General features: G+C 44.3%; 1 protein-coding gene across 1 annotated transcript in view; it reads right to left on the bottom strand.

The window, feature by feature from the left end:
- The window catches only part of LOC126281361 (semaphorin-2A-like), a 2,101,799-nt gene that overhangs the window by 1,509,057 nt on the left and 576,960 nt on the right, over positions 1 to 15,782 (bottom strand). The gene's annotated exons all lie outside the window — the stretch shown is intronic.

Genomic DNA, 15,782 nt, shown 5'->3' with positions numbered 1-15,782 from the left:
CAGGTTCGAATCCTGCCTCGTTCATGGATGTATGTGATGTCCTTAGGTTAGTTAGGTTTAAGTAGTTCTAAGTTCTACGGGACTGATGACCACACATGTTAAGTCCCATAGTGATCAGAACCATTTGAACATTTTTTTTTTGGATATTTGTCTGATGTGATAGAAGAAGAAGCAGGAATCGATTTAGAAGAGATAGAGGATCCAGTATTAGAATTTAAAAGAGCTCTGGAGGCCTTAACATCAAACAACGCAGAAGGGATATATAAAATTCCCTCAGATTTCCTAAAATCAGTCGGGGAAGTAGCAACAAAAGACTATTCACATTGGTGTGTAGAATGTACGAGTGTGGCGACATACAATCTGACTTTCGGAAAAATATCATCCCCACAATTTCGAAGACTGCAAGATCTGGTAAGTGCGAGAATTACCGCACAATCAGCTTAACAGCTCATTCATCCATGTTGCTGAGAAGAATAACATACAGAAGATTGGAAAGGGAAATTGAAGATGTGCTACATGACGATTAGTTTGTCTTCAGAAAAGGTAAAGACATCAGAGGGGCAATTCTGACGGTGCGGTTGATGATGGAAGCAAGACTAAAGGAAAATGAAGACACGTTCCGAGGATTTGGCTATCTGGGGAAAGCGTTCGACAATGTAAAATGGTGCAAGATATTCGAAATTCCGAAAAAATAGGGACAAGCTATAGGGTGAGATGGGTGATATACAATATGTACAAGAGCTAAAAGGGAATAATAAGACTGGGCGACCAAGAACGCTGTGCTCGGATCAGAAAGGGTGTGAGACAGGGACGTAGTCTTTCATCCCTACTGTTCAATCTGTACACCGGAGAAGCAATAATAGAAATGAAAGAAAGATTCAGGAGTGGAATCAGAATTCAAGGTGAAAAGATATCAGTGGTACAATTCGCTGATGATATTTCTATGCTGACTGAACGTGAAGAGGAATTACATGAACTGCTGAATGGAATGGTCTAATGAGTATAGAATATGGATTGAGAGTAAATCCAAGAAATACGAGAGTAACGGGAAGTAAGAGAAATGAAAACAGCGAGAAACTAAATATCAGTACTGATGGTCACGAAGTAGATGAATGTAAGGAATTCTACTCCATAGGCAACAAAATAACCAATGACGGACGGAATAAGGACATCAAAAGCAAACTAACACTGGCAAAAAGGGCATTCCTGGCCAAAAGACCTCTACTAGTATCAAGCGTAGGCCTTGATTTAAGGAAGAAATTTCTGAGAAAGTTCGTTTGGAGCACAGCATTATATGGATGTGAAACATGGACTGTGGGCAAACCAGAACAGAAGAGAATTGAAGCATTTGAGATGTGGTACTAAATACGAATGTTGAAAATTAGATGGACTGATGAGGAATGAGGATGTTCTGCGTAGGGGAGAGTAAAGGGAAATGTGAATAGCACTGACAAGGAGACGGGATAGGGAATAACTACCATGCTACAAGAGGGTGCTTAGAGGGCACAAACTGTAGAGGAAACAGAAACTGGAATACATCCAGCAAGTAACTGATGACTTAGGTTACAAGTGCTATTAGGAAATGAAGAGTTTGGCACAGGAGAGAAATTCGTGACCGACTGCACAAACGAGTCAGAAGACTGATGACTCAAAAACAGCCCGTCAGACACAAAGATTAGAGGGGAAAACCTGCCATGTCTTTTTCAAAACAAACGCCATGCTATTGAATATGTTATAAATCAGCTGTCATCCATTAATTTGGTGACACTTTTCTTTAACGTATTTTATTAGTTCTTGCAAATTTAGTTTATTATCAGATGACTGCATTGCTCAGTAAGGTCCAAACGTCCTGTCATCCCATTCCGCCGGCCGTTGTGGCCGAGCGGTTCTAGGCCCTTCAGTCTGGATCCGCGTGACCGCTGCGGTCGCAGGTTCGAATCCTGCCTCGGGCATGGATGTGTGTGATGTCCTTATGTTAGTTACGTTTAAGTAGTTCTCAGTTCTAGGGGATTGATGACCTCAGGTGTTAAGTCCCATAAGGCTAACAGTCATCCTGTTCTTTTCTGGTTATGAAGTACATTTATACTCCATATGTCTTTTCTTTCTTTCTTTTTAGATGGCGAACACACATAGCTAGAGCGCGCAAGGTCATGTTCTAGCGAATGCATGGGCTCATTAAGATGATGATGTGCAACACGATTTTACGGAACGATTCCATAAAGAAACCCCACCAAAACGAACGATACTGCGATGGTGACAGAAATGCTTCAGAACCGGATCCAGTTTGTTTGGAAACAGGGCAAGTCGTCCATCAACACACAACAAACATTCGCAGCCGTGGCGGATTCTGTCACTAGGCCTCCCATAAAATCATTGTGGGAAAGATTTGCTGAATTTGGAATTCCGAGACTTACTATGCTGACACACATGATAAAAAGATCTCGAAGTAATGCCTATTTGGCCAAAATTCGTAAACAAGGTGAATGGTGATGACATGCGGCGAGGACATGAATCTTTCTCACTATTGCTCTTATGTGCTTGTGGCGTTCCCACAACGGTGCAAAGTTTTCTTCTCAGCCAAGTGTACAGTTCATCGGACTCGTCTAAGTAGGAGTAATTTTTCTGGAGCATGGAAAATTGACGTTAGAGAATAATCTCACAAACGTTATGATCTCGGTTGCTATAGCCACCTCATAGAGCCTTATTTCTTTGACTATGCAGTGAATCGACATTCTTACTTGCAAATATTGCATCAATGTTGTATTACAGAGCTTCAGAGACAGAACAGTCTTTGAGGTGGTTGGCTTCAAGAAGATGGAACTTCTATCCGCTACGCTGTCATTGTTCGAGAATTCTTGGATGAAGTGTTACCGCAGAGGTGGGCAGGGACAAACCCGGCGCGTCCGCCAGCACCGATCAAGGAGTTTTCGAGGAGTCCGGATCTGACTACATGCGACAATTCTCTGAGCGGAATAATGAAACAGTATGTCGCGAAGCAACGATATCAGGCAAGTGACCAATTTCAGCAAACTATTAGGGAAGCAGTCAAGGAAATCACAGTGTCCAGAGAGGCTGGAATGTTTGTCGCGTACAAAAAATGGTTCAAATGGCTCTGAGCACTATGGGACTTAATTTCTGAGGTCATCAGTCCCCTAGAACTTAGAACTACTTAAACCTAACTAACCTAAGGGCATCACACACATCCATGCCCGAGGCAGGATTCGATCCTGAAACCGTTGCAGTCGCGCGGCTCCAGACTGAAGTGCCTAGAACCGCTCGGCCATTCAGGCCGGCAGCCGCGTACAACAACGCGTAAAAGTTGAGTTCTGTTTGAAGATGCAAATATGTGCCAAGTAACTCACGAATGTTTAAATTTGCGTATGGCGATAATGCTGCAACTCTGAAGGCTGTTTGAAAGTGGTATGGGCGATTCATGTGTCGGTAGAAGACGAACAACTTTTGGGACGTGCAGTAACCTCAAACACAGGAGAAAAAGGCCAAAAAGTGGAAAAAAATGTTCGTTCAAAGAGGCGAATAGCTGTTCGAGAGCTTACCGAAGAAATTAGCATCTGCGCAAAGCAGGAATCGGCAAATGAGACGGATGAGTGCAAAATTTGTCCCCGGACGAGTGGCAGCTTGCGCGGATTTGAAGGATCGCCTTCATTCAGATTCTAAATTGTGCCTGAAGGTGAATCTTGCGTCTGTAGGTATGACCTGAGACGAAAAATTTGAGTTCCCGATGGGAAACCAGTGAATGTTCTCATCCAAAACAAGGTACGTTAGTAAAAATCGAATATCAGACTCATGCAATAACTTTTCGATATGGAGAAAGTAAAGGCTCAGAGTGGAACAACTGTAAATGCCGAAATTTGCAAGTGCATACTGCAACGTTTGCGACGTACGAAAAAAGACACCAGAAAAATTGGCCAATGGCTTGCTTCTTCATCAGGACAATGCACATCGATTTTGATACGCAAGTTTTTTCGCTGGAAAAAAATATTCCTGTGTGTTCACATCCGCCTTAGTGACCCAATTTAGCACCTTGGGACTACCGGCTCTTCCGAAAAATTTAAAACAGATTTTAAAGGAAAACATTTTGACACTATTCATGACACTGAGAATGCTACTACGACAGAGCAGCTAAACGCCCTTCCAAAAGAAGCGTTCTAGAAATTCTTCCTATCTTGGATTCACCACTGAGGTAAATGCATTGCTAAGCAAGGAATGTACTTTGAAAAAGATTAAATCAAATTCCACGTAGACGTCTTACTTTGTTTCTAATGATACGATTCATTACATTTTTTGATCACACCTCGTATAGCACAGCTGAGCCGTGATGCGCCTTTTTTGGCACCCCAGCTCTTTGGCAGTACTATCGATTACCCGGCTTTACTACGATCTGTTCCCCTGTTGTGATCTGGCGGCGAGTATTTCCGGTCGAGGAGTTGGTCTCCGGACTGGCTACGAGGCGCTAGCACGTGCTTTAGGGGACGAAGGAGCAAAATACGCGGGCTCGGCCAGCAGCGGCGCGGCCAGTCTACCTTGCACGACGGTCGCGAGTTTGCGTTGCCCCTGCCTGGGTGCCTATTCTGTATCTTTCCGCCAGTGTGCCAATGGTTTCGGTACTCAACAGCACCGAACGGTCTAGTACTCGAATTAGAGTCCCTGCGTTATTCAGTATGCATTTCGGCAGCGATACCGTTCGGGTCTAGAGAACCGAAGCGCTGTTGTGGGTTGGTGTAGCGCAGGCCAATCAAAAGCAAGCGGCCGTAATTCCGCGCATGCGCACTGCAGCGAGCACAGCGCCACGAACACAAAGAGGCTAGCAGACGACACAGGCACGCTAATCTTCCAAGTACCGAAAATTGCGTTTACGTTGCCATAACGCATGACCCCACATTCCATCGAGCTCACGTGCCCGCCTTCATCACCCTTGCCTCTTCCTTAACGGTGTCAGCCGCAGTATATCCATTTCCATGATTCTCAGCTGAAATGTATGAAAATTTTTACAATTTCTCTGACCGCATGTTTCCATGCATGCATAATAAGAATAGCGTATTTGACTGTATTCTGCAGATTGTTGTAAATGCCGCATTATGTCATCTTATTCTCATTCACACTGACATCGTTTTTTTGGATTTTACGCTTCGGAATATGAGTTAGGAATAGTGTGTAGTACCACATTGTAATAACACATCCATAAAAACACCCGAAAAACTGATGCTTTTAGTTTCAAAGAATAAAAAGATAAACAGGATGTGGTTATAACACGCTCCTAGAGATCCAAATGATTAAGTAGCCCACTTCCTTATATGATTCGTCAACGATTTGGGTCTTAAAAACAAAACTGAAAAAAAAACGCATTTTCGAGAGCTCCTGCAGTCCATCGAAGTTTATAACATGCATCTCATGAATGAAAATGTTACGTATATGGTGCTACAGTCTAAAAATACTACGGCAGAGATATTTCTTCTCTCTCTACTGTGGTAGAGGATTCAATCGCAGATAAATACTTGTGACAAGCAAGATTATGAAGATGACAGCTGCTAGTTACATTCCCAGTATTTTGAGTTGTGCTCTTAGATTCCTAACTGCGTACTCGGAAATCGCTACATATTAGGAAAAAATGGTGAATTATTTCTGACAAGAAAAAATATAAAGATGACTGTCCGTTGTTTCACTCACAGCAATTTCATTTCCAACAATTTCATATTTCTTATTTTAAACACAAAGAAATCACGAAATCATTACTGAGGAAGTGTGCTCTTACATGTAAGTAATATCGAATATTGCAGAAAAATCTTAACTTCATGAATAACAATGTCTCAGAACATGTTGCATATATGAAAAAGAAAAAAAGGTTTTTGTATTCACTCATGTGCGAAACCGTGACCTTTCGTATTGCATTCCCACGCGCTAACCACTTCGCCACGCCAAACAATAGACATATAGTGCTCATTTGTTATAGTATTGTGTAGAGGAACGTAGGCTGACTTCGTTGCCAAACGGTGCTGCGTAAGTCATAAATGCGTGATAGTTTGGAAGGTTTCTAATATGAGGCTTCACATAATTGCTTTCCATTGTTACTTGAAAGTTGTAAACACGTTTCGATGATTACTAACTAACCCATTTGTGGGAAAAAGTACACAAAGGCACTAGTAACGTCAGTTCACACTCATGTAATATACGTAATTACAGCCGTTGTCTTGATATTTAATGATGTCAAAACTCTTATTTCCAAAAAAATAACACTTATTTTGGGAGAATATTGACCGAACACGTTTCTTTGGATGTAATCATTCCCAGTGACAACCTAACCTAACCATATTTCTAGCAAAGGAAAATAGTCTATTACGAACTCACTTTCCAACTGGATGCGTCCTCTGGTGATTCTTTAGTAACACAATCACTAAATGCAAAGCTAAAACCGCTTAATATGTTTAAAATAACAAATTATATGTTTACATAAACCACAGCTCACCGATCGGCAGGGCCAGAGCGAAATCCAAAACCTCTCGGTACAATTATAGTAAAACCGGTGGGAGGACAGTTCGGTAACAAGTCTCAGAAGCTTACTGAATAGGATATTTCGATAAAGAACCGAAAATGATGCCACTACCGAAAGTAACCTACTACACCGACTGGTATGAAGGATACAAAATAGGGCCCCTGATCTTATCTCCGGGCACTGCTCGTCGCCTTGCCTTGGTACCTGTTTTCTCGAACAGACCATTCCGTCGAGACCATCTTAAACAACGCTCTCCATCGGAGGTGTAAGTGGTTTTGATGCCTTCGTTTCGTGGAACCATTTGCGTTGTAGCGACTTCATTTGTGGGTTGGCTGGTTGGTCTAGTGTCTGTGTTGATGAAATAACATGAGCCAGCAGGAGGTGTGACCGGAAGGAGACCAGCAGTCAATACTTCCTGCAGGAAATGAGCGTCTCCGAAAGATGTATTGGCGGTAAGCTATTGAAGATACACTCCTGGAAATGGAAAAAAGAACACATTGACACCGGTGTGTCAGACCCACCATACTTGCTCCGGACACTGAGAGAGCTGTACAAGCAATGATCACACGCACGGCACAGCGGACACACCAGGAACCGCGGTGTTGGCCGTCGAATGGCGCTAGCTGCGCAGCATTTGTGCACCGCCGCCGTCAGTGTCAGCCAGTTTGCCGTGGCATACGGAGCTCCATCGCAGTCTTTAACACTGGTAGCATGCCGCGACAGCGTGGACGTGAACCGTATGTGCAGTTGACGGACTTTGAGCGAGGGCGTATAGTGGGCATGCGGGAGGCCGCCGAATTGCTCAACACGTGGGGCGTGAGGTCTCCACAGTACATCGATGTTGTCGCCAGTGGTCGGCGGAAGGTGCACGTGCCCGTCGACCTGGGACCGGACCGCAGCGACGCACGGATGCATGCCAAGACCGTAGGATCCTACGCAGTGCCGTAGGGGACCGCACCGCCACTTCCCAGCAAATTAGGGACACTATTGCTCCTGGGGTATCGGCGAGGACCATTCGCAACCGTCTCCATGAAGCTGGGATACGGTCCCGCACACCGTTAGGCCGTCTTCCGCTCACGCCCCAACATCGTGCAGCCCGCCTCCAGTGGTGTCGCGACAGGCATGAATGGAGGGACGAATGGAGACGTGTCGTCTTCAGCGATGGGAGTCGCTTCTGCCTTGGTGCCAATGATGGTCGTATGCGTGTTTGGCGCCGTGCAGGTGAGCGCCACAATCAGGACTGCATACGACCGAGGCACACAGGGCCAACACCCGGCATCATGGTGTGGGGAGCGATCTCCTACACTGGCCGTACACCTCTGGTGATCGTCGAGGGGACACTGAATAGTGCACGGTACATCCAAACCGTCATCGAACCCATCGTTCTACCATTCCTAGACCGGAAAGGGAACTTGCTGTTCCAACAGGACAATGCACGTCCGCATGTGTCCCGTGCCACCCAACGTGCTCTAGAAGGTGTAAGTTAACTACCCTGGCCAGCAAGATCTCCGGATCTGTCCCCCGTTGAGCATGTTTGGGACTGGATGAAGCGTCGTCTCACGCGGTCTGCACGTCCAGCACGAACGCTGGTCCAACTGAGGCGCCAGGTGGAAATGGCATGGCAAGCCGTTCCACAGGACTACATCCAGCATCTCTACGATCGTCTCCATGGGAGAATAGCAGCCTGCATTGCTGCGAAAGGTGGATATACAGTGTACTAGTGCCGACATTGTGCATGGTCTGTTGCCTGTGTCTATGTGCCTGTGGTTCTGTCAGTGTGATCATGTGATGTATCTGACCCCAGGAATGTGTCAATAAAGTTTCCCCTTACTGGGACAATGAATTCACGGTGTTCTTATTTCAATTTCCAGGAGTGTATTAGGTCATAGCCTAGTTGTAATTTGCTGCATACCAAACTTAAACAATTCAGTTACATTGCAGACCTATGCAAGGAAGTTAAGGTGCACGAAATCTAGTTTGTGCTGAAGTTGTGCATTTGAATAACGTAATATTTTCTTGAAATTTCTCCAATTCATCTTGAACACATTGTCGGTCTTTATCATATGTGGAAATATTGTTTGGAAAACTATGAGTGTAAAGGTCTGACACTTAGTTTAAGCATCGCATTGTCTGCATTTCTTAGTTTAAATATTTTACAGCATTGATATTGTTGCAAAGTCGGTCACTTCTTCGCACTAATTTATGTTATTTATCACTTAACTTATATTAATTGATGTTTGTTTGGTATTTGCCGTGTTTTCTGCGGTCTGTTTGTGTTCCAGTTTTCTGCGAGTTGGGGGGTGTGGGAGTGGTGCCACGTTCTGCTTCAGTGCACAGAAGTTGTGACGTGTCGTCTAATCCGAAGTGAGTCCCTGTTGGGCCCTGATATATATGGTGCCACATTTCCTTAAATCGCTTCTGATGTAATGCACTGTTCGTTAAGTAACTGTAATTTGCTGCTTGCTTAAGAAGGAAGCTGTCGATTTTCGATATTCTCCTCTTAATGATGACCACATGTTGGTTGTATGTTAGCTGTTTGATTACTGCGGTCTAAAATAAATCGTTAATCTATTTCTTGAATTGCTAGTTGTTATGTTTAAGGAGTGACATTATAGAGGCCCTGATCTTCCATGCTAAGTGTTCCCTTCATCCCCACTTCCTAAGCCACAAGAGCCATGGGACCTTCATACTGTTATATACTTACAAATTGTCTATATCCTAGTATTACCTCGTATCAGCCTGAACATCAGAAAACTTTGAATGATGCCCCATGGTTTATACGTAAGAAATCCTAGAATTGGAAACGTTGTTAGTCTGATGGAAAATTTACAGCATACATCAGTGGAAATACTCGTAGTCGAGCAGCTTTGTCTTCCGATCATCTGTGATACCAAAGGCGACGGTACAGTCCAGTGTGAGAGGTACACCGTTTGCCGCAGTGACGATAGATGGTCCAAGGTAGAACAACTTCTATCCCCCATTTCGTCTCAGTATTTTCTTTCACTTTCTACGCTTCAATTGTCAGTCACTGTTTGTCGGCTGTTTTCTTCAAAAAGAAGTGACCCGCGAAGGACTAGTGAGCTGCAATATGAAAGGCTGAGAGTTGAGGTCTCGTAACCTTCATACGGTAGGGTAAACTGCTGCGGAAACTGTGTGGCGGCTCTCATACTGTCGGAATGGCAGACAGTGCTTGTGAGATGTTAACAAGTCAACAATTTTTTTTTTTGCTTTGATGTTTAGATTCACACCTTCGTATGATGTCTTGTTTCCTAACACTCTCTTTCTAGAAGTAACGTCTCATTCTAACTGAAAAACCGTCTACCTTTATTCGTTAGTTCACTTCAAAGACATACGCTCGCCTCATCTGTTGTCGTCAGTCAAACTGGTGTCGTAGGCATTCTGCACACTCAGAAACGATAGCAATATACTTCGCCTCCTTCAAATTTCCTGATTAGTTAGATTTTGCATGAGAGCTGTGCCCGACATCTTACTTTCCTTGGCTGAGTTTTAAATTTATCTGACTAGGTTCCACTCTGTGTCGCAAGAAGTGTCCTTTAGCAAAATAATCCCGAGAAACAACCAAGGGCCAAGAGTCGACAGGTGTGCACAATGCTGTATCTGTTACCCCTCGTTCGCGTCACTGACTGTTTCAAAATACACTCATGCTCATAAATTAAGGATAATTGCAGAATGTGGTGCCACACAACGTGGCACTACACGAATCTGGCGCTAATAGCATAGGCACATAGGGAGTACACACGACACAGATCTGTAACTCCACAGTATTGTTGATGTGTTGAGAAAACCGTCTCGAAACGCATGTACTACAAAACAGCACTGTATCCTGCGCATTTTCTCCGACATTCATATGGGATATGATCACCAGTGCCTGTCGGAGCTCCTGAAGTGTCGTTGGGGTTTGAAGACGTGCATCGATACTTCGAGCGAAAGCATCCCAGACGTGGTTGATGGGGTTCAGGTCTGGAGAACAGGCAGGCCACTCCATTCGCCTGATATCTTCGGTTTCAAGGTACTCCTCCACGAGGGCAGCTCGGTGGGGCCGTGCGTTAACATCCATCAGGAGGAAGGTGGGACTCACTGCACCCCTGAAAAGGGGGACATACTGGTGCAAAATGACGTCCCGATACACCTGAGCTGTTACAGTTCCTAGGTCAGACATTCAGGGGTGTACGTGCACCAGTCGTAACTCCACCCAACACCATCAAATCACGTCCTCCATACAGGCCTCTTTCAACGACATTAAGGGGTTGGTATCTGGTTCCTGGTTCACGCCAGATGAAAACCCGGCGAGAATCACTGTTCAGACTATACCTGGACTCGTCCGTGAACATAACCTGAGACCACTGTTCTAATGGCCATGTATTGTGTTCTTGACACCAGGTTTTACGAGGTCTCCTGTGACCAGGGGTCAGTGGAATGCACCTTACAGGTCTCCGGGCGAATAAACCATTTCTGTTCAGTCGTCTATAGACTGTTCCACTGGCTGCGATGAGGTCCCGAGCAAGTCTACGTGCAGTACTCCGTGGCCGTCTGCGGCCATTGAAGGGTGAGATATCGGTCTTCTTGTGGTGTTGTAAACTGTGGACGTCCCGTACTGTAGAGCCTGGACACGTTTCGTGTCTGCTGAAATCGTTGCCGTAATCTTGAGATCACACTTTGTGGCACACGAAAAGCCCGTGCTACGACCTGCTGAGTTTGACCAGCCTCCAGTCGCCCTACTATTCTACCCCTCATAATGTCATCAACATGTGTTCTTTGAGTCATTTTCAACACACAGTCACCATTAGCACGTCTAAAAACGTCTGCACACTTAACTCGCTGCACCGTACTCTGACATGCACCAACACACCTCTGCGTATGTGGACTGCAGCCAGCTCCACCTGCGCCAGCCTCTTCATCATACACTCGCATTTACAGCTCAAGTATTTGTTGGAATAATCACAATCTCTATCTTCCTCTACAGTTCTCCCCCACAAAAAGCCCCCTCTGGCAGCGTGCAAGCTAATGCCTTATGTCTTAACAGAGGTCCGGTCATCCTGTTCCTTGTCCTCGTCAGTGATTTCCACACATTTCTTCCCCCCCCCCCCCCCTAATTTCTTAATTTATCAGTCCACCTGATTTTCAACATTTTTCTATATCACCACATCGCAAACGTTTCGATTCTCTTGTTTTCTTGTTTCACCACAGTCTGTAATTCCCTATCATAAAATGCTGTGCTCCAGACGTATATTCTCAGAAATTTCTTCCTCAGATTAAGGCAGGTGTGTGATGCAATCAGATTTCTCTTGATCAGAAAGTGCATTTCTGCGACTGCCAGTAATCTTTTTTTATGTCCTGCGTACTTCATTCGTCATGTTTTGCTTACAAGGTGGCACAATTCCTTAACTTAGTCTACTTCATGTTTCCTAATTTTGATGTACATTTTATCACTTGTTTCGTTTTGCTACTGCTCATTACTTTCGTCTTTCTTCAATTTACTGTCAGTCTATTTTCTGTACTCAGTTGACTACTTATCCCATTAAACAGGTCTCTTGAACCTTTCTTTTGTGTCCATCATTGCCTTCTCGTTGTACAGACTGAACAGTAGTAGAGAAAGACTGTATCTAGCATTTAGTTCTTGGTATTCCGTTGTTATTGCTGTCTCTTGGTTCTCGTACATATGGCGTATTATCCGTCTTTCCCTAAAACTTACACCTGTATTCCTGAAAATTTTGAACATCTTGAATCATTTTACACTGTCAATCGTAAGCCGCGGCGCTCGTTACTGGCGCGCCAGTCTCTTGGATGTCCATTATCGATCCTTTGATGTGTCTTATCTTTGCTTGCCTTGTTGTTTTCCGCATTCGAGGGGCGAGTGGCAATTGACGCTTGCTCGGGCTACCTGCTGAGACGCCGCGAGGTACGTGGTGGAGGCAACCACGTATATGTGCAGTTGGTTGTGCGCGGTCTGCCGGTTCAGCATGGAGGATTTCTGTTGCCTGCCTGCCTGTCTGCTCTCCTGATTTTGCTCGCCGTGCCTTGCGACCGCCTAGCTTGGGTTCCTGCCTGGTGTATCCTACACGAGCCATACCGGACGTCCAGCAGAAGTTAAAAAGCCTTGTGTTTCTTTAAAGAATTTTCGTGGCTTCTTAAGTGTGGCCTTCGCGTTTACACTGCCTTTGGGGAGAGTTAATTCTTTTAAATTTAAATAGTTCGAGTTCCCTATCCTTTATAATCTTTTGGGGGTTTTAATGGAATTTTCGCTTTGGGTTCCATCCTTGTGCTTGGTAAAATGTTTACTTGTATAGCGGGAAGTGACTCCTGGTTAAAACTCGGAGAAGGTGTTTGATGTTACTGCCGTTTCCGGCATTTGTCTTCTCAATTAAGTGTTGTCATCCCTTCGAGTGACCTGGTGTCACTCCTCGTTAATTAATGCTGGTTTAGGAGTACCTAATTTTGAATTGGCCATTTGAATTAATATTCTGGAGCGCAGTATAGCATTAAGGCAACCACATTGTATACCACCTTGTGCCCCGGTCTGGTACCTTAATTTTCAGTGGCACGAGTTAGCTCCACTACCTGTTTTACTGATGTGCTCCCATTCAAAATCTTGTATAAGTTTGCTACATCTGTGTCTGGGAACACAGAGATGAGCTCTAGTGTGAATTCAGTGCTAGTCAGTTGATGGAATCTTCATTTTGGCTTGGCTTCCACTGAACAGTTTGAGTGGGGCGTAGTGTGTTTGATTTTTTATTCATTTAATTACTGTAAGTTTGTTTATTTAATGGGGAGAAAGGCATTTAAAGACTGTTGGTCGGGGTCAGGGATTTTCTCTGCCTCGTGATGGCTGGGTGTTGTGTAATATCGTTAGGTTAGTTAGGTTTAAGTAGTTCTAAGTTCTAGGGGACTGATGACCATAGATGTTAAGTCCCATAGTGCTCAGAGCCATTTGAACCGAAGACTGTTGGTATTAACTCCCCTAGTTGCGGGGTGTTGCTAATTCGTTCCAAATGGCCTACTACTTATTCAATGGCAAGGCTGTTGATTAGTTGGTTACTGTGAGTACAAATTCACGCTATTTATTTGTTACCGAAATTGTTGAAGTGTGTGTGTCGTGATTCAATCACTAGCTACGTGTTTGAGCGAAATTGATATAAACCTTACATTGCTTCCTTAAAATTTGTTGCTAGCAGAAACCCTTAAGACAACTAAGTTTTGTCACTGATTATGTTAACCTTTAGTGGGAGCAATATTTCATGTAGTTAAATCTTGTCTTAAAATGTGTATTTCTCTGATGTAACAAACAAGTGATATAAGAAAAAAGCAAAGGGGCCTGGTCCCTCCCATTGTGTCCGGTTTGTAACACGTACCAGATCGTATTTTCTAACTCGACAGATTCTAAGAAAAGTCTCGAATTTTTCTTTAGTCTTTCCTAGTCGCCTAAGAGCTCCTCTATTTCCTTTTAAATTCTTCTGTACACTATTCTAATCAGCAACTTCGATGCTTGGTCTATCTCATAGACTGTACATATGTGCTTAAGTCGTTTTGTTGCCTCTGCCCCCAACGATTTCAGGCATTCCAAAGGAATGTCACTACGCCCTCAGTCTTATTTGGTCACAAACCTTCCAAAGATCCGTTAAGTTCTTACAGTAGTACCGGATCTCCTGTATCTTCAATATCTATAATTACTTAATACTGCCTAATTTGCACACGCACGGTTGTGAGAAGTGGCGCATCAAAATGTTCTTCACTGCATGCAGCAAAGTTTCCTCGGCGCTGTTCGCAAGGGAGTCACACAATCAGTGGCTCGCCTCTACGTCTTCATCGCACGTGACTTCCTCTACAGTTCGGCGGCTTTGCATTGGCCGTCGTCTCATTTTCGCCACGGAGGATGTTACCCCAGGTCCTCCCTCTCTCCCCTGAAGGCCCCTCACCCCCTCGGAGGCGCACTCATCGAATGCCGGCCGGGATGAGACGGCTCTTTGTCTGAGAGCGGTGTCGAGTGTCCCTCATCAGCATATCGACCGCCCCGGCCGCCCCCACCCTCAGACGCGGCACCGCCTGCCGCCTTTTATAGTAATTTGTCCTTTGAAAATGGATTCGGATGCGCGGTGCGCGCGCTTCGGCAGGACCGGTAGCTGGCAATATGCCGGAAGCGAAATTCCGCGCCGCCGCTGCCACGCATCTGTTTTCCGCGAGGAATGAATACTTTGGCGAAATTACAAACAAGGGGGGAAGCGCAGGAGGCATTGTTCGGGATAAAGACCGGCTGGAAACGGGTACTCCCGCCCGCGGCTGCGCCAGCTTTTTTGGGAGGAACCGGCTAGCAGCCAGTGACGCGGTAGGACGGCTAGGTCTGCTGGAGCGGATAACGAACTCTTGCTCGATACAAAGAAGTGAGCGGCTGCGGAAATATTTATCAGGAGCTGTACGGAGAGTACAACGTAGCAGGGCTGAGAATCACGTCCAATAACGGAGGGTGTGTATTCGTATCTGATAGTTGTTTCTATAATTTCATCATAACGCAACTCGTTGTAACAGATACTTACAAAACTACCGAAAAACAATGCATTGAGGTTTGTTATCATCACACTTCAGAAAAATTTGTTGTTATTGGATCACAAGGAAAACGGATAGTAAAAAATGTGTTCAAAATGTCACTAAACGTTAAAAACTGTAATCGGTGACGAATAAATTGCTTTTTACTTCTTTCTGTTTTTTGCTTACTTATTTCATTTACAAGTGTCCCGTGGAAGTTTCGAATACACTTAGTTCACGTCGCTCCACGAAATGTTTTAAGTTGAATTAAAAGGAAGGTCAGCGAGGCCGTAATATTGATGTTTTATTGATAGCAGAATCGATTTTCGACCATATAGTGATCATCTTCAGTGCTGTGTTGTACAAATTAAACTCAGACACAGGTATCAAGTTATCAATAACCAAAACTGAGAAGCGATCACAGTAACTCAAGTTTGAATTATTGATAACTTGATAGCAGTGTCTGAGTTTAATTTGTACACCACATCACTGAAGATGATCACTATGTGATCGAAAATCGATTCTGCTATCAATAAACCATCAATATTGCGGCCAACGCTGACCTTCCTTTTAATTTGACATATATGTTCGGTGTGCACACAGCACTCCATGGAGTCGCCAATCAATTTTTTAAGTGATCTTCGAGTTTATGTAAAATTTTTATCAGGACAATCTGCATAAATATTTAACTCTTACCAAGGCGAAAAAATATTACGCATAATTCCTGTCATTTGCT

Source organism: Schistocerca gregaria, chromosome 7, assembly GCF_023897955.1.
Source record: "Schistocerca gregaria isolate iqSchGreg1 chromosome 7, iqSchGreg1.2, whole genome shotgun sequence".
Lineage (NCBI taxonomy): Eukaryota > Metazoa > Arthropoda > Insecta > Orthoptera > Acrididae > Schistocerca > Schistocerca gregaria.
This window is presented reverse-complemented; position numbering and strand designations above follow the sequence as displayed.